Here is a 21,022-nt window from a genome sequence, read left to right as displayed (position 1 = left end):
AAAGCTATTCTCTACCTCCCAGGCTCATGTGTGATGTGGTTGGGATTTACAACCTCAGTTAACCTAATGCAGTTTTTCCAATTTGCATCTATTTCCTGAAAGATTCAAGCCTAAGGAAAGTGGATGCTAATGTAGGAGCCTGTATTTGGATTGGTGAAGCAGATAATCCAAGATTAATTTCATCTGACAAAAGAAATCTATTATTACAGTGTCAAACTCCAGTGTGCAGCTAGTAGCTCTCAGCAAGGTTGGAAATGCAACTCAGCACCTGCATTCTTGCACACAGGTACTACTGGAAAATGCCCAGAGCAATTGGAGTTATTCTGACAGGGGCAAAGCCCCTGGCCAGAACATCCTGTCTTATCACCTGCCTTCTGGATAGATGGAGCATTGAGCTGGTGTGGACACTGCAGCAATAAGATTAAGCTGGCCACTGATGGGCACAACAGTCCTTTAGAAAACCATGGAGCAGATCCAGCTCTTCACCACACAGAGCTCCATTCAACAAATCACCCACTGCAGATGATTCCGGTCCATTGCACCTCTGCTGCCCGACAATCATCTCCCATTACATCTTCAGAAAAGATACTATGGTAATTTTAGCAATTATTATAATATTAGCTGCTGTTCTGACATTCAGAAGTGGTTGCTAGTGTGATCTCTGTTGTAGTGAAGATGTTTTCTTTCATCCAGGCTTATTTATGTGCTCATGCAAAGCCTACAGCAATACTGTCATGGCCCTCAGTCCCCCAACTCCTGCATTAGAAACCAGCATTAACCCCAAAGCTTCTGCAGATGTGAGAAGCATGTCTCTCTGCTTCCTCGGCTGGGGAGGGAGAGGAAAAGTAAAAGAACACCTGCCCATGGACACACAAAGGCAAATCCAAACAGCTGGTCACGACAATAACAATTATAAAGCTTATTAATAAATTTTTTCCTGCATATTATGGGAGTCCTCCATCTACCTGCCAGAACCGGGCTGTTGGCGCCACTTTGGGCAAGGCAGCAAGACAGGTGTTGCACTTCCTGGCTCTGTCCTGCCCAGCTGAGATCAGTGGGAGCTCTGCAGCCACTTGCACTGAAAGCAGAAATTCCAGCATTATGAAAGTCAAAGTCTTCTACAGGCTTCAAATAAACCTCAGTGTTGCTCCCAGCTCACAATCCCAGAGTGTTTTACCAACATTTACCACTTTACTCAATATTGTGTTTAGGACCAGCAGTTTGAAAAAAGATGCAACAGATGGAGGCACTTTCCTGGCTCAGCTCACTGCAATCTGGTCAGGATGGCGTGGCAAGGAACAGGCCCTCCTTGGCTCGTGCAGCCCCGAAGAAGGGTTCCCAGTACTGACAGAAGAACCATTTGTGACCTGGCCATTGGGAACTGGACTGTCATCCAAACCCCATGGCAGCAGGGAAGACTGATTTTCAGTTACTGCAGCTGGTGACCAGCGAAAGCTGAACAAGTACTGAGGGAGGAAGGGCAGCACAATTCTACAAGTGAGAAGTTTTCAAGCCACCTTTGCCTACTGGTAACACCAGAAAGGTCCTTTGAGATCAGCTCCTATGGATCACTGTTACAAGGCCATCACCTAGAGGAGAGAACCGAGCAGAAAATACCCATAGACAAAAAATTAATAAATATCCAACAGCAGTATTAACTCAATAAATCTAAACTATGAAACAGAAACTTTACAATTGGGTTTGTAACCCTGGTTACTGGGTGAAGACCATGTCAACCTCCTGGCATCACACTAGGGATGTACCTGAGCACATGCACCCCTCCCTGAGCAACAGAACTTGGGCAAGCCCAGAGAAACCTCAGTATGTAGCTACAGGATCTCCCAGTCCAGGTGATCCATGGAAAAGCATTCATGCTATTTGTCACTGACTGTCAGAGCCCATTCACCTTCAGCACCTTGATTCTTTTAAGCTCAAATATTTCCACCTTCAGGGCAATGCAAATGCAACATTGAGGGGAGAGCGGGGACAACGCCACCTTTCCAACCTCTGCTATGCAAAGAGTTTACAGACTGAAGCACAGGATTTATTCATACCCATCCCAGAATGAATAATGCCAGACCTCAAGCAATCCATCCTTCAGACTGTGCCAGAATGAGCTGGTTCAATGACCTAGTGAGGTAGCAGTTGCCCCTTGATGGTTACAGAAACAGAAAGTCCTGTCGGATCATGCCCTGGAGCTCATCTGAAATCCCCATGCTTGCCTGAGAGAAGACAAAAGGATTGCAGGCTCAAGCCATCTGTGTTGGGGTCCTCACTCCTCATATATGCCCCATGGTGCAGAGAAACATGTCATGAGATATGACACTGTCTTCCTCCTGTCGAGCTGAATCTGTCTCCTTGGAGGCAACAACTCACAGTGACATGTCACAACTACATGAAGATGCAAAACTACCAATACGGTAATGATCCATAAGTCTCAAAACAAACCTTCCCTCTTTTTGCTGGACGCAACAAAGATCAATAGAAAAAAAACAAAAAAACAAGGAGTCTCTCAGACTGTGGAGAAGGTAACAGCTCAGAAAATAAACCCTGGGAAGGCAGGAATACAGGGGAGATACTTTTACAATGACCCACATCAGAAAAAAAAAAAAAAAAAGAGAAAAAAATCACCAGGGTCTGACAGAGATCCTCATCTTTCCCGAGTTTAGCTTTTGTGTCATGTTAACTCAGCTCCTTGTCAAAACAAGTTCTGTTTTGCTGCTCTCAGCACAGTGGGCTTAACTTCGCTTAAGAACAACATCTCACATTATTCGTCATACTTCATATATCATCTCCAACAAGCCAGAGAGCAGAAAACAAGCTGCTAATGTGCAGCTGATTATTGGTGATCATGTAAGCAGGCAGCCCCTGCGATGGAAGAACACTGTCAGACTTTGCTGAGCTCTGGTTTTAGCTCTGCACAGAGTAGCAACACAGGGGGAGCCTTTGACTCAGGGAAACACCCAGACTGCCAACTACAGAAACACAATGCAGCATTTTCAGCACTAACAACTGCACCAGAGAGAACCAGTCTGACAAGTCCCTTTTACATGGTACCCATTGTTAAAGAGCAACACGTTGTTGACCATACAAGACATTTTCACATGCAAAGACTATTGGCAACAATTTGAAAGAAAAGTCAGAAGATTGATATGGAATAGATGCTGAGAAAAAGTACTGCTATTAAAAATGTCAAAGCAAAACTTGCCATTTGGTCTTTTCCTTTTTTAAATAGTTTGGCTGCTAATCTGTTAGAAGCAGCAAGTCACTCCATTCTTCATAGTTACCTTACTTTGGCCAATTTTTTCTGCATGGTGTCTGTCTCTGCACATACAGTAATTTAATACAGCTTCTGGCTTCAGTCACACAATGCTAACCAGTTACTTATTTTTGTTTAACTGCAGAGAATCAGAACATTCTCCTAACAGCATGTTAATAAAAAACTTGGGGGATACATCCCTGAAATAATTTTCTAAAGCATCAGCTATTTAACTTAGGAGATTCCCAGAAGACATGAAGATGATTCCTGATACCAAAGTATTCCTGCCAGTGTTTCACTGTGCACTGTTTTCTTTTGCATATCTACCCTGTGAAAATATCTCATCATCATTCTCCCCTGGTACTCAAGAGGGATCTTGTACTGCTCTCAGCAGTCAGCATTATAGTCTTCATACTCTCTGCTGAGATTTGATGGTTCATTTCCTCTGCCCAGACTAACTTCAGCTTGTCAATATTGCCCTGCAGTTCTGTAAAAAAAGTACATGCAAAATATACTTATTTGTACTTAGAGCAGATAGTTCATCTTGAAATTTCCTTACACAGCAAGACAGTGGTGATAAAACAGGTTTAAATACAGATTATTATTAAACCTTTCTTCCTTTTCAAAGCTTCTGTGCTAAATTCTTGGATTTTGTTGACAACATGCTCAAAGTGGTCTCGTTCTGCTTCTTTGTGAAGGACCTGAATGTAGCTGCAATGTTTATTTCTCACCACTTTTCACCAGGCTGGGAGCTCAGCATGAAAAATTAAAAAGCATAGGATCTGGGGTGTGGCTCAGAAGGGGAGTTCTGTGTTTTCAAGTCCAGTCTGTGCTACTGCTGGCACTCATGCCCTGTGATACATCAGCAATGTCCTAGACAATTTGTTTTTTCTCTTCCCTGTTCCTATGGGAAAGATGCTTCACAACCTCACTCTGATGATTGGAAGCATTTTTGTTCTTTGCAGTCTCCATTTGTTGAGGACTAGATTGTACATTCTTATGCTCACATTTCCCTTCAGCTTAAATGAGGCAGCCCTTCCCCAGTCTTCTCCTAGGATTCATTAGTAGACAGCTTTCACAGACCTATCAGACTTTTTTTATTGCTAGCTACATTGAGTCAAATTTTTAGCATTCTCTTACCAGACTGGGTCTCTCTTAGCCAGTCATCTCAGCTGTCCTCATTTCCCAAGCCAAATTCAGAGCATGAGATGGGGTAGTGAAACAGGGCTCAAACATGAACCTTAATCCTGTTGGATCTACCCTCTAGTTCCTCATTCCCATCTCTGTGCAGAAATTCAGAACCACCTGAGGTTCAAGACAAAACCCCTTTTTCCCAGGTGTTACAGATACCAGCAAGAACAATTCTTCCTTTTCCCCATAGAAGAAAAAGTTTGCTTTAAGCTATACCATACTGGTGTTCCAGTTACTGTGTGGTGACAAATAGCCAAGAAGGCAGGAACAGCCAAGCTGGCTTCACTGAAAACAATGGGGTGGGTCTCATTAAGACATACAAACTCTTGAGCAGCCACCTCAGGACAGCATTGGTCTGCCTGAACAGGCAGCACCACAGAGTCTGTTGTCAGGGTATCCTCATTAAACCCCTTATCACTTCACCAGACTGAGGTGATGTGAGCTCCCTGTCCTTCACACATGCTTGCTTCACCTCTTCTTTCACCCAGACATTCATTAGGCCACAGAGTGGAGAAGCTATTTCTTGTAGGATTCAGCACATACACATCACCTTCCTGTTGCAGATTTTTTCACCTTATGTCACATCACTGAGAAAATTTGGCAATGAAATTGTTAAATGCATCATGCCAAACAAACACTGCCAACCTGTAAAACCCCACTGGGCAGCTGCTGTACACACTTATCTCTATGCAGCCAGGCTCTGCCATCTTGCTGGCTTAAAAGAAATGTTAATTTTCCCATGTAGAATATAGAGCTGGATTCAATTTCTATTCCTGATCCTTTCTTCTCACTCATTCTATCACTACTTCTCTCCCCCCCTTCCTTTGTAGCCACATGCCTACAGCAAGAGCAGCATCCTGGCAGACCCCTGAGGCCAACCAGTCCAAAGCTTTCCTGAAGCCACAAAAAGTTTCACCAGCTTACACTGGAGTAGGGCATGGAGTCAGGACTCTTGCTGCTGGTTGTGGTACCTCCCTTTACTTTAAAACAAGCTGCCTCAGTGCTAAAACCTGACTCATGTGGAGCTGACCCAGCCTCACTGCTGCACTCCAGCTTAGAAACAGAGAGGGATCCTGAGCAGCCAGCAGGGACAGACACGAGTGGGCATCTCACTCTGGCAGCCCTGTGCTCCAGGACACCTTGTTGGCAGTAATACCATGGAGTCAGTGCTCCATTTCCTGCCTACAAGCAAAGCTGGTACCAGACAGCAACAGAGCAATGCTTGTGTCATCTTGCTGTAGCAAAACATCCTGGCAATTCAGAATGCTACACCAAACAGCAAAGACGTTTTGCAATTAAGAGCTGGATGACAGGAAGCAGAAAGTTCGCACCTGCCACTGAGCCTTTCAGGCCAAACTGAAATAACCCACTTGGATTTAATCTCTTCTTCCTAAAGACAAAGCCACAACTCATATGTTTCCATTCTGTTGATGACAGGCAGATGATCTTGTCAGAAAGCCAAAGTCTTAAGTACTAAATTCCTGATTCCTGTTCCTAATTCTGTCACACATTGTCTTAGTCAAGTCATCCCATTGCCGTTGCTCAGCTTTCCCCCCAAGAAGAAGGGGAGGGTTTTACTTCACTGGGCTCTACTGAGCCGCAGTCCTGCACTCTGGAATCCATCACTCCTACCACAGAGTAACTTGCTTTTGTTTCTTAACACTGGAAGGAAGGTATTGTTATTTACACACATGCACACAGAGTAACCCCATCTGAGTAGCTGATCATACTGAAGGAGGCAGAGAAGAGCACAGGTACCATGAAAAGAAAACAGCAATGTTCTGGATGTCTTAATCCAGATCAGAAATACAGCATCACCTCTCCCAGGCTTCAACTCCCTTCTCTTTCCCTGTCTGAACTGGAGTCTACACCCAAAATTGTGCTGGTCTACATTAGGGTCTTTAATTTTCACCCCAATATTCTCCTCCTCTCCTGGATGTCCCTGCAGAGCTGTTCCAAGCACACATACTATACATTTTTTGCCTTTATTCGAGCTATAAAGAACATAAATATCAAGCTGGTCTGGACAGAAAACCAACAATGTGTCCAGTTCTTCTAAATGCAGCCTAAAAGCACAGTCTTAGCAAGGCCTGTGCTGCTAAACAGAGACTTCGAGTTTTCATGCTAACTAGGGATGTATGGGTGCACCAATTAACAACCACTTAGAGACAAAGGAGGAAAGCAAGCGATGATAATAAGTCATCAGATGGAATAAACTGCCTTTCACTGAGCATCACCACCTCTTCAGGGAAGTCAGGCTAAAATTTTGAATCTCAATTTAGTAAGGTGAAAGAGATTGTGCAGTTCGCAAAAAGAATTGTATGTATGTATTCTACAAGAAATAAAGGGACGCTGTTTCTGCAAGGAGTGGGAAGAGGAGGGAAGTGGTATTTTTAAAATCCTTAATGCATAGAAAAGCAGAATGGATAATGATGAGTTCCTTGTGTCTCAAAGCCCTAAGAGTACCCATGTTCTTGTTCATCTCAGGCACTATAAAATACTCATATGCAGGGGAGTAATTTTGTCCCTACTTTTATTATTTTTTTAATTGCACCAGTACCATCTCCTGCCCACCTGCAAACAGCTCCCTCCCCTCGGCAGGGAATAGAGGAGACTGTCCCCTGCCACACTCTGCTACCAATGAAACCAAAGAGCTTTCAGTGCTGAGAATTTCAGCAACATTCTTCATGGCCTAAGAAACAGAAACCCTGTGCAAGCCCCTGTGCAAGCCCAGGGTTTCTGGGCTACAGCAGTGTTTTTTGACAGATGTACATGGAATAGCTTACTGCCTGGGTTGGAGAAGGAATCTTGTTTATTTTATTTTCCTGCAAGCAAAACTGAGAGCTGCTAAACAAGCAAAAATAAGAACCACTTCTCTTACAGACAGTGCTGGTATCCAGGAACAATACAGTAGCAATCATCTGTGTCCAGTGTTTCCTGATGAGTTCTTACCTGATCCAGTAGGACAAAGTCTTCATTTTCCTATGTCAAACATATTTTTTAAAGCACAGTCTTGCGCTTCTGCCAGCTCAAATCTGTGTTTCTATCAATGCTGGCAGCAGCGCCAATTGCTCAGTATCACTGCTCTTGAGGGCTTTTAGATCCTGACTGCTTTCAAATTACACTAGATATAAAATAATGCCCACCTGCACACTAAACATTTATTGCCAAAACTGTACCTCTCCCTGAACGGGGCTCTAACAGGCAGTGGCCAGCAAGGCTGGTCTCCTCTTAGCTCTGTCACTGTCCCTGTGCCATCCTTCCCCCTCCTAGCTTCACCCAACACATCTATTTGAAGAGAGCTTGCATTTTGGTTGGACACACTCGATGCTTCCACACTGTAAGGACAAATGGTTTTACTTCTGTCAACTGCTCTACAATGACTTGCTGCCACGCTACAGAAATTCCAACAGTCCTGAAGTCATTTTACTGCCTCTCACAGACTTCAGTTCATTGCCTTAATGGGAAGGCAACACTGTTTGGGGTATCCACAACAGCAAATGATAGTGGAATGCATCTGAGTTCTGTAACATGATTGTTAGACCTTGTTTTCTCTTTCCAGGAGCAGGACAATCTAATGAGTTGTATTTCTATTCCAGATTTGGAGTCTAGCTACATTTTGCAGAAAAAAGCCACACCATGAGACCTGGGACTTCCACCACCAGCTGACCCTTTGTCCACCAGGGAACGCTTGCAGGACAGTCTCAGGAGAGTTTACTGTTGCCATTTCTGATGTAAAAGCAAACACCCAGCAAGGACTTACTTCTGTTAGCTCCACCCAAATACAGGTGGAACTTCAGACCTTTCATTGCAGGCTACAAGACTGCCTCAGCTCTCCACAAGCTTTAGGATAGTGAAAACAAGGATGTCTATGCCAGTTGTGAAGGGAGACATAGAACAAAGGGCAAGTTAAATCACAGTTGTAACACAGAAAGCCCTGCAGAAGTGTAATTCCACATGGTGGTCTCTGGATTTTGAGTGGTCTCTACACTTGACCCAGAAGACACTGGGTGAAACAGGCAGATACATAACATTTCTTACAGGGAAAAAGATGCCCATTGTCACCACCATAACACTTTACCCATCAGCAATATCAGACAGAAATGAATGCCAGGAATTCCTGGCTGACATTCCTAGTCTTGCTGCAGAAATCCACTGGTAGGGAACACAAATCCAAGGCACCTTCCTGGTACAGAGATGGCACTGGAATGGGCACAGGTTGTTTTGTGGACGGGAAGCCAACGTGTCTGTATATCCACTTCCTGCACTTGAATGCAGAGGTCTGATAGGTGCAGACAAATACCTGCACATGCATTTTCAAAGTCTTTTTAAAACTCAAGTGTTTGTGCAGCTGTGATCAAGTCACTTTAATTCAACCACAGGAGAAGCATGGTATGGCCATGTGATTGCAAACTGAAGTTTCCTTGGCTTGGCAAATTACTGTGTCCACTGGGTTGTGGCAGCATGCCCTTTTAATTCAAATCCAATGCAGAACAAGGCATTTTGGTTTAAATCACTGGGAAGGCAGTAGGTTTTAATTTCAGTGGTTTAAACAAAGGCACTACTCTGCTCAGTGAGGATAACAGTGCCCATGCCAGAGCTGAGCTCTGGTATCTTAACCACATACAATTATACAGCCTTGGAGTGTAAAATAATCTGTCTAGACTATAGAAAAGTACTACCTACATAGGAAGCTTTTTTTTTTTTCCTCAGTGCAGCACTGTTGCAAACACCTAAAGTCCTGAATTTGTTTCAAACCATTAAACTGCCAGGGTTTATCTGAATGTTACCACAATCCCTCCTTGTCTAAGACCTGGGTGCAAAGAAGGGGCCTGTAACCCACTCAGTAGCAGAAAATGCTTCAGACAACCCAGCTGATCCTGCTGGATGTCCAAAGTGTCAGCATCACAGCAAGCCATGGAGCTCTACAGGACATTGGGACTTTGGCTTGCTTTAGGCTGTTGCAAAAGCCACCAACTGGAAGAGTTTTACCCACTTGAAAGCAAGAAAATCCTACATTTATCCCAGTGGTCAATGCAAGTGCTTGGGAGCACTGCCAAATAATATTTATCAGCCCAGCTGAAGGTTTTATAACTCAGCTGTGTAAGTTCACAGAGAACACCCCGATACAGCAAGCAGCCAGTCTGGGAGTACTCAACTTGCTCTTACACTATTTCATTTTTATTAGTTATTAGACACAAGTAAGAGTTTTGAAATGAGCTGACTTGTGAACTGCACAGATCTGCTCATGTGTACAACCCAGCAAGGAGAGGATCAGTCAATGTTCCTGTAACCAAACTGGGGTAGCTTGCCAGTGCCTGTGTATCCAGCACCAGGAGGTTTTGTTGGCAAAAAGGGGAGAGTATCAACACACTTAGAGGTCTGAAGAGGGAGAAACTGAAAAGGGAGGAGTTAAGTGTCTGCATCACGTTCCCCTGTAAGTAGTAGAGCCACACACAAATTGCCAGCCTAGCTGTGCTGGTTTTCAAAACATCACTGCAGATGAAAGAGGTGTGGGATGGCTCTGTACGTCATCAAAGCAGCAGCTGACCAGGAGAGCTGAGGGGCAGGATGGCTGGGGAGCCTCTATTTTGCCCTCTACAACACAAGTGGCTGCTGCCAAAGCAGGGACAGGATATATAGGCCAGTGACTTCTGCTGGGAATAAGCATGTAGAGGGAAGGCCTTCCAGAGCAGCTCTTATAATTATTATCTCACCTTTTTATTTTTGTATTTCTTGCAGCTGATCTCTGTCACTTGACTGAGTCTCATCAGCTGCCTCACTCCCCTTAGAGTTTTTCTTACACCACCCATTGCAGGAATTACTCTGCACCACTCTTCTTGGGACTGCAAAATGCAGTTTCATCTGCACTGCCAACTAATCTTGAACCAAACTGTCAAAAAAGCTGTGTGTGCTGCCCGGACTCCTCAATTCCAGGGAAGAAAGATAATTAAACTCTGTTCTCTCTCACCTCAAACTAGTGCCCAATGAGAGTAACAGAACTCTAATTATACATGATGGCTGAGCAAGTTAAATAATACCAGCATGGTGGTAGCTGTGGCAGTCCCTGCTTCCTCATCTTGCTTATTAAAAGGTGCTAACATGACTGCAGCCTCTCCAGTGGCTCCAGAGAGCTGAATCACTGCAGTTAGGACATGACTGAGCCAGAAGGGATGGGGTAGGAATGCCTTTATTCCCACATCCTACTAGTGTTATGTAGCTGGGAGTGAGCTACCTACACCCAGCTGTGCAGATATGGATCTACAGCCTCTTCAGCACTCTGGTAAACTCATTGAAAAGTTACAGAAAAATTACAATTACAGTTCAAATTAGCAGTAATATACCAAGCACAGCAGTTGGCAGTTTTTTCTTCTACTACAACTGTTTCCAGAGCAGGCTGAAATGAAGAACACACATGTAGGTCAGTGCTTGCCTAACAAGGCCAAGATCTCACCTGCAAAATTCAAGAGCTAAAGCAAAACCACCAACCCATTACCTTGGCCCTAGCCTATGCTATTGACCCTGCACCTTCCCTGACATCACTTCACAACTTAAAAAAAGTAATAAGGGGATTAAAAATATATCTCTGAACCTCTAAATCCCACAGGCCCAGTCCTTCCTTCTAGTCCTCCCAGAAATCCAAGCCACTTGCTTGGGAACGTATCACCAGCAATGGCCACAGTGAGAAAGCAAAAGGCCCTGACCACGATATCAGCCTCACTTTATAACCCAGCGCTGTCCCCGCAGGAACCGAGTGCTGCAGCAGGGAGGCTGGAGGCAGCAGATAAGCCTTAGCTCGGTGATAGGGATCAGCTGCCCAGTTATCAAGGGAGTACAAAAATCAAATAGATTTTGATTTAGTAGTTTTTCATATATTTTCATATATTCTGGGAAAAGAAAAGAGAAGGACCAGGGAGGGGGAAGGGCAGTTAGAAGTCTTTTTCCAGGGTGTTATGATGTCAGATCTTTTTAGCAACGAATTTCTAGGTTAAGCAGTTACTGAGACATGTGGCTGCAGAGAACTGCAGTCAGCGCAGGCGTTTGTAGGAGGAAACTGAAAGCAGTGGAAGAAAGGATTGCACATCTGAGGGCTGCAAACCCTGCCTGAAAGAAGCAAGACAGTATAGCAGAATCATTCCCAGCAGCACAGAAACAAAAGAACAGCAGCACTGCCCCCTCAGAGAGCCACTTCCCAGCGTTACAGTTCATCTGTCCGATCTAGGGTTGGAAGCTCACTTAGTCCTTCTCTCAGATGTGACCCAAACTTTGGGCTGCAATGCCAACTACAACATCCACTGCTCCACGCCACATCTCCAGCTCCACAACTCTGTGATGGGGGCAGATCATCACCAGTGGATTAGACCAACAAACATCAGCTGTGTTGCTGTTTTAAGTCCAAAGGAAAGCAGATGAAGGTATCACACTGGATTTGAGTGCCAGCAACAGAACAGGCAATGAGCCAGGCAGAGCTCAGTAGACAAAGTAGCAGAAGCAAAGATGAACCTTTGATTACATGAAATTTGACCCAGTAAAGCTTGGCATTCAGGTACAATTCTGCTGTCACAGACATGGCCATGACAAGGGCTCAATTTGTAAATCTCCATCTATTCACCAAATATTAGCACTTCTGGCATAAGCTTCTAGTCAGAAGTTTTGGAAGCTGCAGCCATTTCAGAGAAATCTTTCCCACAGCACATAAAAAGTATTAACACATAATGGCTTGCAATTAGGCTTACAACCAAAAACTACAAGAATTTAATTCAGAATTTTCCCTGACATCATAGGATCAAGTGCACAGAGAAAGGCAGACCTCTGGAAAGTGGCAGCAGGGCACCATAATTCAGCCCCCAGAGCCTGCTCAGCACCTGGGAACAGCACGCAGCCCCTCTGGGCAGTGCCAAGCACCAATGGCACAAGGACCTGACTAAACAAAGACAGGCCTAAACAGGGAGACAGTGTTTCCACCACACTGCAAGTGAGACTCACAGAGGGAACTGAGCCACTCTTCATCCTCAGGGAGCTACACACTGCATTTGTGCTTCTGTAAGCTGCTTCCCAGCCCCATCTCCACCCCTGTTAATTACTGTCACAGCAGGAGAGTTTCTGGCATTTCAAAGAATTGTCCTTGTTATTAAGCAGGAAAACAGGCAGAAATAGCAGGCAGCACTATACACACGTGGAAACTATAAGAGATGCTCTCTTCTTCCTGCATGGCACAGTTCATTTGTTTCCCTTGGTTAAAGCAGAAGGAAGGGTGGAAAAGCTGCTCTAACTGGTAGGGAGCTCCCAGCTTCCAGGCCTCCAACCAGTCTGCTGGGAGAGGCTGATGAGGCTGGGATGTACTGGCAGTAGTAAATCCCAGCCCCACAGTGTCAAGCATCTGACATTCCTGGCAGGAAACTGTGTAGGACCACCGACTGCAAGAAGTTTGGATTGAGCCTTGCCCACCTTCTTCGAAGAGGGCCTGCCACAGGGCAGAAGGGCTGGGTCTGGCAAGAGCTCCACATTATTGTAGTTATTCTGCACCTAGCTGATTCTGTGGGCACTTCTAGATCAATTTCAGATATATCTGCTATGGAAACAAACTTTAACTCTGGTGTTGGCTGGGATCTTACATAAATTTGGCTTTTGAAATAATTGGTCCTCCCTCAATCAACTGAATGAGACCATCACACCCTTCTGCAGATAAATCTACTCTTTTCAGTTAGGACCTGCTTCCTGGCAACCTTGCTGGACTCAGATTTTAAGCACTTCTTATTGAACAAAACGGGTTATTTAAATGGGGGAAAAAGATGTAAAAAGCACAGCTCGCTCTTTCCAGCTGATTGTCTTTGGAAACAGGAGTAGAGGCTGCTGTCCCAGAAGACTGAGCTGCCCTTATCTCAGGCACTCTGTTAAAAGATTTGGAATCACTTATTAATTTAGTGAAAGCCCCTTAATTTTGATCTTTTGTCTGCATTAATTGATTTGCTATCAATAACCTGCATTGATTAGACCTCCAGACCTGGCAGCTGCTGAAGATGAAGAGACAGACTTTCTTTCAGAGCAGGAGTTCAAAGCCTGAAATGATTAAAAAAGACAGCACCAAAACGGCTGATAACAAAAAGGTGTCATTCTTTTTCCATTCAAGTATGAAACTCTGTGCAGTTAACCCTTCTGTACCTAAAAACACTCTCAGGTCTAAGGTATTTGTATAACCTAGAGCTAGCTATTAGATTTACTCAATTTTGCCATTTTAATTAAAATATTATGGATGCTCTTAAACACCTGACAGAATGAGAACCAAGGGAAAATTTTATCTGCTTCAGCCACAAAGAGAGCTCAGGGAAGGCAACCTGACCCAGAGATTGGCTCGGGTGGTGCTCTCGGAACCCTTCCAGCAGACAGCATTGTAAAGAGTGGTTCATGAAGTCAAATTTAATTTGCAGCAGTTCCAAATCAAATGCAACAGTGAAATTTAACAGTCATCAGTTAAAATTTTGACAATAAAGTTTTGAAAGCTGAGAACAGCTTGCTAGTCCAAGATGCCAGGAAACCATTAACAAACCAGCTCCCTGTCAGAGACTGTGCTGGAACACAGCCCTGGGTTGCTCCCAACTCAGTGTCCCCCCTGCATGAGCTACAGCAGGGGCAGGAGGTCTGAATGTTCACATACATTGTTCCTCCACCAAGAAAACCAAAGGTGCTGGCTAAGGAGAGCTCTCAGGCCACCTAAGAGAGGCTGGTTTGGGACAGACACTAGGCACACAGTGGGGACACCTGAGCTACCCCGTGTGCATCTAGGGGGAAAAAAATTACAGCCAGTGTACATATCCAAGGATCCACTGTCTCAGGTGTCTTTGTCTGCTTAAGAGTCCAAATCTCCAAGTAACAGCTTGCTAAACAGTGCAAGACAGCTATTCACTCTAGCCCAGCATCTGAATAAATCCAGGTGGCCACTGTCCACCAAAGACACTTAACTGTTGTTTGAGACATCCAGCTACCTTAAGAGCAAGGCAGCATAGCAAGTTCTTTTTTCATCCAAGCTGTGTCAAGAGCTCTGGCCACGCCCCAGCTGTGACAGTACAAACCTTAACAGCACACCTTCCTACACCTGCAGATTTCCCTGTGAGCATGCATTCCACTAGAAAAAAATAATGTAATTCCTCTTACAGTTCGTTTGGTGGCAGCACAGAGCTTGGATCAGGTACAGCACAAAGTAAGTGACACTTTCTGCCCTGCAGAACAAGCTTATCAGCTGCTGGTCCTGATCAACCTGGTTGGACCATTCCCCCAGCATCCTACCCAAATGTAGCAGAATTCTAACTCATGGCTCAAACACACCCTGTGTGACAGCTTACAGAGCAGCACAACCAATTTGCATCGCAGCACTTCTGCACTGGGAAACTGACACAAACACAGATTGTACTGAGCTTCTGCATTTCTATTCTGACAACAGCACACAGCCACCAGGACTCTAAACCCCTTCCTGTGCATCTCTGCCAACCCTTCCTTATGTTTTTAATATCCTTCCTCTCTTCTTCTCCCTGCCCTCCCTGCATACATTACACGTGGGTGTTAAATACCCCTGCAGCTGCAGTCCTGCTCTCCTCAGGGGTCTCACATGTAAATGCGTATGGTCCTGCACATGTCCAGAAATCCCATAAAATTGGACCACACTCCTAAGTTCTAGCTATACAAAATTTCTGGGAGAACAAAGAATGTATTGGCACCCATGCTGTGGTCTCACACTATAAGGAGGGGTGAGTTCCTGAGCCCTCAGGCTCACAAACAGCTCTGGATAAACCTAAGCACTGCCACACCTGTGTCTGCTGGGAAGGAACCATCTTACACATCACAGGAGAAACAGCCCACTGAAATTAATGATCCTGTATTTTCTAAAAGTTCTTTCCTTTTGTATGGAAAGGCTATGTCAGCCTTTATCCTCCACAGATTAAATGTGAATAATGATTGGGACAGTTGAGCACTGGAATAGATTGCCTTGGGAAGTTGTAGTCTCTCCATCATCTGAATTTTTCTGAACGGGCTAAACAGTCATCTGTCAAAAATGGTCTAAGTATTAAAAATCCTGCCTTGGGAAACTGAGGGAAAGGAAGAAATGGCCTCATAAGCTTTATTTTCTGTTTCTGTAATTTAAATAGAACTTCTGGGGACTACAGAAATTCCACTTGCCCCCTCAGCAAGGGGGGCACAGCACACCTTCTCCTAAGGCCTTGTGTTTCATGCTCATGTGTTACAAGATCTCCGTTCCGCAATAAGGGTGGCCTCCTGCTCCATGCAATGGTCCAAGTGGTCCCTCCACATTAGCTTCCTATATTGATAAAATGCAGAGGGATGAAAAGCACAATACTGCAAATATCTCAAAATCTCTGTATTTTAGAAAGCAACTTTTATTCCCACTTTTAACACATGACTAGTAGATCAAAGTAACTGAAGGCTTTATCTGGTATCTCCCAGATACTAACACCGGGTGTACATACATCACGCTGATGTGCACAGGATGAGAACCGAGGGAGTCAAGTTTTTTTCCCACCCACAAAGAACAAAAATAGGCTTTTATTCCGAATGACTTATTTTAAGCTAAAAACGAGAAAGAACAAAAGCAAAGGCTCCAGGAAGTGGAGTCTGCACCCGCATCTTATTTTAAGATGCAGCTTTGACTCTTTAGAAATTTAAAGCTGCATTGCACAGAAAGAAGAATCAGTTCAGAGGTGTTATACAGCTCACTATTTCCAAATATCAATCTAGGATCTCAGAAGCAATAAAGATTCAATAACACTCCACAGTCTCCAGCTCTGAAAATGCAAAGATAAAAACTGTAACAATTAAGGACAGATACAGATATGCAATATACATTGCACAGATGTTTTATTTCCCTGCAATTATATATATGTCCTCCAAAATAAAACCCAACCTTCATTAACTCCACATCACAGTGTTGTATATTCCTCATGAAAAAGAAATCTGTAAAAATGAAAGTACTCATCAAGATAGCATCAGCATCCAGACTAATCACATACACATTCCACCAAATTAATTTCCGACATGTTCAGATGCTGGCCCTCCATGAGTAATTATTACACAAATATTTCCAATTTGCCTCTTCAGTCGCAGAAGATGTATCTAAAGTAAATATATTTGTGCAAAATTGGCAGCATAGTTTTACACACCTACTGAAAAACACCACATATACATCCTTTGGGGATACACACAGTCATTTATGGAGACTCCACACAACCACATGCAAACTTATTAGGAAACAGAACTTCAGCATCAGTTAATGAGAAAAATCCCTGCTGAGGGCAGAGGCTCTGATGCAGATTGTTAATTCTGACCTCAGCACCTCAGGATTGCTGGCTGATGCCCACAGGCAGAGCAGGGCCAGAACAGCTGTACACGAGCAGCATGCACGGAGCCACAGATACAGATATTCCCCTCTCAAAGACAGGAACACATCCAGCACTGCCAACTTGCTGGCAGACACCAGTGACTGTGTCCACAGCAGGCAAATGCAGCCATGCAACAGTCTCATTTTCTGAGGTGCAAAAGCAAAAAGCATTCAATTTCATCTTCAATCAATTTACTTATTGATTGGTTCTCTCAATGGATATCGCAGAAATTCTCTCAGCTACCGAGGAAAAAAAATGCCAAATTGCCTTGTTCCTTGAAGTTTTTCCTAATCCAAGGGAGAAATTCAAGGGAAATAATTTTATTTGATAACAGCTGGTTCCCCTTTCCTGGTATCCCACCCATTGCTTGGAGAATTTCTCACTCCAGAAACAGCCTAACCCTTCACAGCATTCAGCCTTAATAGTGGTTTAGCTGCAGACTCACAGGCAGAGCAGTAACACACATTGCTTATTCTTCCTCTCCAGCGGTGTTTAGGACAGCCCACAAAGACATTTAGGTACCTCAGTTTCCCTTGAGCTCCATAAAGAAGGTAGTCAACTAAACACTGTACAGCTCTGAGCTTGCACTTAAAAAAACAGCTTTTCCTAATTTTGGCAAGTGACTGGAAAACAAGTCTTCCAGTTCTGATGAATAATCTTCTTTGAGTTAAAACCCACTGCTGAACTGCAGATTCCCTCTAGCTTTAATATGAAGGGATAGACCAGCAGAGACTACATTTCAGCACACAAATTAGGAGGGGCAAGCTGTAGGCAGGAGGTGATATATTGCTATTGCATCACCTTTTGTTTGATTAGTGATTAGGAAGTAATTGCCTCTCTGCCCAAGAGATGAAATCTGGCAGAGTCCTTCTGAAACAAACATGGCATTTATATATTCCTCTAAAAGCTGTAAAATACTTCAGTCTCCAAGCACTGTAGTCCTAATAATCTTTGAATATAGTTTGATACAATCCCTGTGTACAGCTCATTAGGCACTGAATTCTTTGAAATAAGAAACCCTTTCCCATCATCCATACACAGATCTAACACAGATGCCCCCACTAAGCAGATGCAAAATGCCACTGCAGTTAAGAGGTAATAATAAAGGAATTTGATTGGGTTAATGGAGTCACATATGGTGATGGTGTGGTCCTTGAGAACATTCCCCCTCAGCTTCAGCTTCCTCTCATATTAATCCTCCCCAGGGATTGAAGGAACAGAAGCATGGACAGGGAAAAAAATCAGATTTATTGGCAGAGCTGACATTTTTGGAGGAAAATACTATTAATCACAGTCACTGAGGCAAGATCAATAAAAAATTCATAAAGAACACATCTTGTAACGTGTACATATTCCAAGAAACACTCACAACCATACCAGCACCATAATACTAAAATAAACCCAATGCTTTTCCTCCCCTGAGTTTTTACTTTTGTCTCTTGATCCTGTGTAGCAGAGCTCACAGTGAGGATGCTGCTGAGTGTGCCCTGTGACTGTGAGCACTGATGCCCTTCAGCAGCTCCAGAGGGTGCTGTGCTATACACACGGGGTTTGGGACATGCAGGTTTGACAGGATCAGCAAAGAGGGAAAAAAAAAATGCAGTACTTTGCTGTGATCAGTGCTCAGACTTGAGGGAAGGGGGTGGATGAAGTGAGAAGACTACAGATTGTACAGTACTATACATTTCCATATCTGCTTCATTTCTTGACCGCTCTGCAATTAACTCATGTTCCTGAGAGCTGTAGGTCTTGCATGCAGAATGAAAAAAATTATCTTTTCACTTGCATGCTCATGCCTTTTCTTGCTGTAGGTCCTTTATATGTAGGCCCATCTGCAATGGGGCAAGAACAGTTTCCTTTGCTTGTCAAGAATGGCAGTGTTTCTTGCATAAAATCCCATCCCGCTGGAGCATGAGAGAGGATATTGCTTATGACAGTGGCCTCCAGACCTGTAACTACAGAGCCTGAGCAAAAACCAACCCTATTAAAACACAGTTCATCTGCTGTCCCCAAAAGTCTGCTCTCTCTCCCAGATCAAACCCCCTGCTGGTCAGAATAATAAATTTCTGCACATGTTTATTTTTAGGGTACAGCTAAACACTGATACCAATCCTACAGAGCACCCACAGCACTAGCTCTTAATTACAATAAATTCACTGGGGAGGAAAGGAGCCTGAGAAAACAACCCAGGCAAATCCCTAAAATAGCTCTGTCAAATCTCACCTATTTTATATAGGATATAACCATACCTGACCCTTTCACTAAAGCTCCAGTGTCTGGATTACATAATTAAACAGTAATTTAATTTTAAATAAAATGGCTAGAATAACTACATTGAAAAGGAAACTATGAAAAAACCAGACAGTTGTACGTCACTTACATCCTTTGTAAGACACTAAAGAAACTGAATGATGTCTCTGAGTGTATATGTTAGTAAATATCACAGAATTTAAGTCAGCACCTTGATTTTAGGAGACCTGGCTTATAATGTTTTGACGCAAACACCTGCTCCAGATTAATATTGCTATGAAACGCTCAATAAATTGTCTTCTGTTCTCAGGGCTCATTGCTGCCTGAAGCACAGCTTAACCTCTCTTGAGAGAATAGCCCAAAGTGGAGGAAAGGAAACTTGTTTTCAGATAAATCAAATTTCCAGGGCACAGAAACACCCAACAGTTACCCCCAGAGAGTGAAGGTTCAAGATGGCACTGGAATAAATGGCTTTCCTGTGCCTCTAAAAAGCTAAAAATGGACATGCTTATTATTTACATCCAAACCAGCTGGCATGCCTAATATTTCAGGAAACAGATTTTGCAGCTGTAATACAACTTGAGGAACACCCTATATTTCACTGATATGAAGTACTGTAACAGCTGAGCAATATACCTTTTTCTATACATCACATTCAAAGCAGGGAAATACTTTTTTGTTGTTGTTTGCTGCAAACATGCTTTTTCTTATCTATAAAAATAGACATAATAATGATGCTTTCTACAGCTCTGGAATCTCACAGCCCTTTCAGGGAGCTCAGCATCTGAGTCGTGGAGCTGAAACAGTACCAGCAGCTCCACAAATCAACCAGTGAATAGAAGATAAAACACTTGTGGGGGAGCCAAGACTACAACTTAAAGCTTTTTCCTGCTGGGGAGCCCAACACTGTGAAACACTTATTTTCTATAATTACAGAGGTGCTAGCTATCACAAGTTTAGAAGCTTGGTGATAAGAGGCAAATAGGATACTGTGGAGAACATTCTGAACTGATTAAGAACATTATAAATGTGGCAAGGACCGGGTTTTATGGATAGCTTTTTAACTTTAACCATGATATGGGACAGATATTTTGCCAGAACATCACTTTTAACGTTAACTAGAACCCTCAGTTCCTGGGAGACATATTAGTAAACCATGCATCACCTCAAGAGGGGGAAGTACAGGCTGCAGGACCCGTAGAGCTTCCCTTCTACCTCCATTCTTTTGCTCTATATTACTTCTGATTCATGTCAAAACCACAAAAAAACCCAGAAAACAAACCACCAACTCTTTCAGGGCAAGTAGAGGAAAGGCATTAGAACAGCTGCCGCTGCTTACCAGCACAGGAGAGGCACGGAGCGAGCGGGATGCGGCGGCCCGGGCGGCAATTGACGCGTTTGAAGGCCCAGCACGGGGCAGATGGGCCGGGCCGGGCCGGGCCGGCCGGGGGCAGGGAGGAGGCCGAGGGGAGGGAGGAAGGGAGCCTCTGTGCCCGGGCAATGCCTGCGCTGCTGCGGCACACCCCAGGTCTTGGAGCTTGCCCTCGGCACAGGACCCTCCCTGGGTGTTGTTCAGCCATTCCAGTAATTCCCTGGAGCCACGGTCACTCTGATGCATGGGCTGCAGCAGCAGGATGGCTCCATGATGAGATGGCTGCTTCTAAGAATTACATGACACCGCAAAGAAGTACACTAGAGATGGATACTATTAATAGTTGAATCACATACACCTCCTTTAGATAGTAAACCAGAGTCCCAGGCTGTCTGGGCCAGAAGGGAAATCACCTGTAGGCAGTATTAGCAGAAAGGCCCTGACAGATGGTGTCACAGCCTCTCCATGACACGTGGATTGCATTTCTATGCAGCCATTGGATCTGTCTGAGTCTAAAGGCACCAAGTTTTCAAACCAGTTAGCACTGGAACCTGCCAGGAA

The 21,022-nt window shown here is 44.0% G+C and overlaps 1 protein-coding gene across 2 annotated transcripts in view; it reads right to left on the bottom strand.

The window, feature by feature from the left end:
* The window catches only part of LOC128814176 (high mobility group protein HMGI-C-like), a 50,625-nt gene extending 29,869 nt beyond the window's left edge, over positions 1-20,756 (bottom strand). The window contains exon 1 of one of the 2 annotated variants that reach the window (XR_008439285.1): positions 20,429-20,756. The gene's annotated coding sequence lies outside the window, so the exon portion shown is untranslated. The remainder of the gene's footprint in view (positions 1-20,428) is intronic. The other variant, XM_053989776.1, reaches the window with a different exon arrangement.
* Between the last annotated feature and the right edge of the window lie 266 nt (positions 20,757-21,022).

Source organism: Vidua macroura, chromosome 13 (assembly GCF_024509145.1).
Source record: "Vidua macroura isolate BioBank_ID:100142 chromosome 13, ASM2450914v1, whole genome shotgun sequence".
Lineage (NCBI taxonomy): Eukaryota > Metazoa > Chordata > Aves > Passeriformes > Viduidae > Vidua > Vidua macroura.
This window is presented reverse-complemented; position numbering and strand designations above follow the sequence as displayed.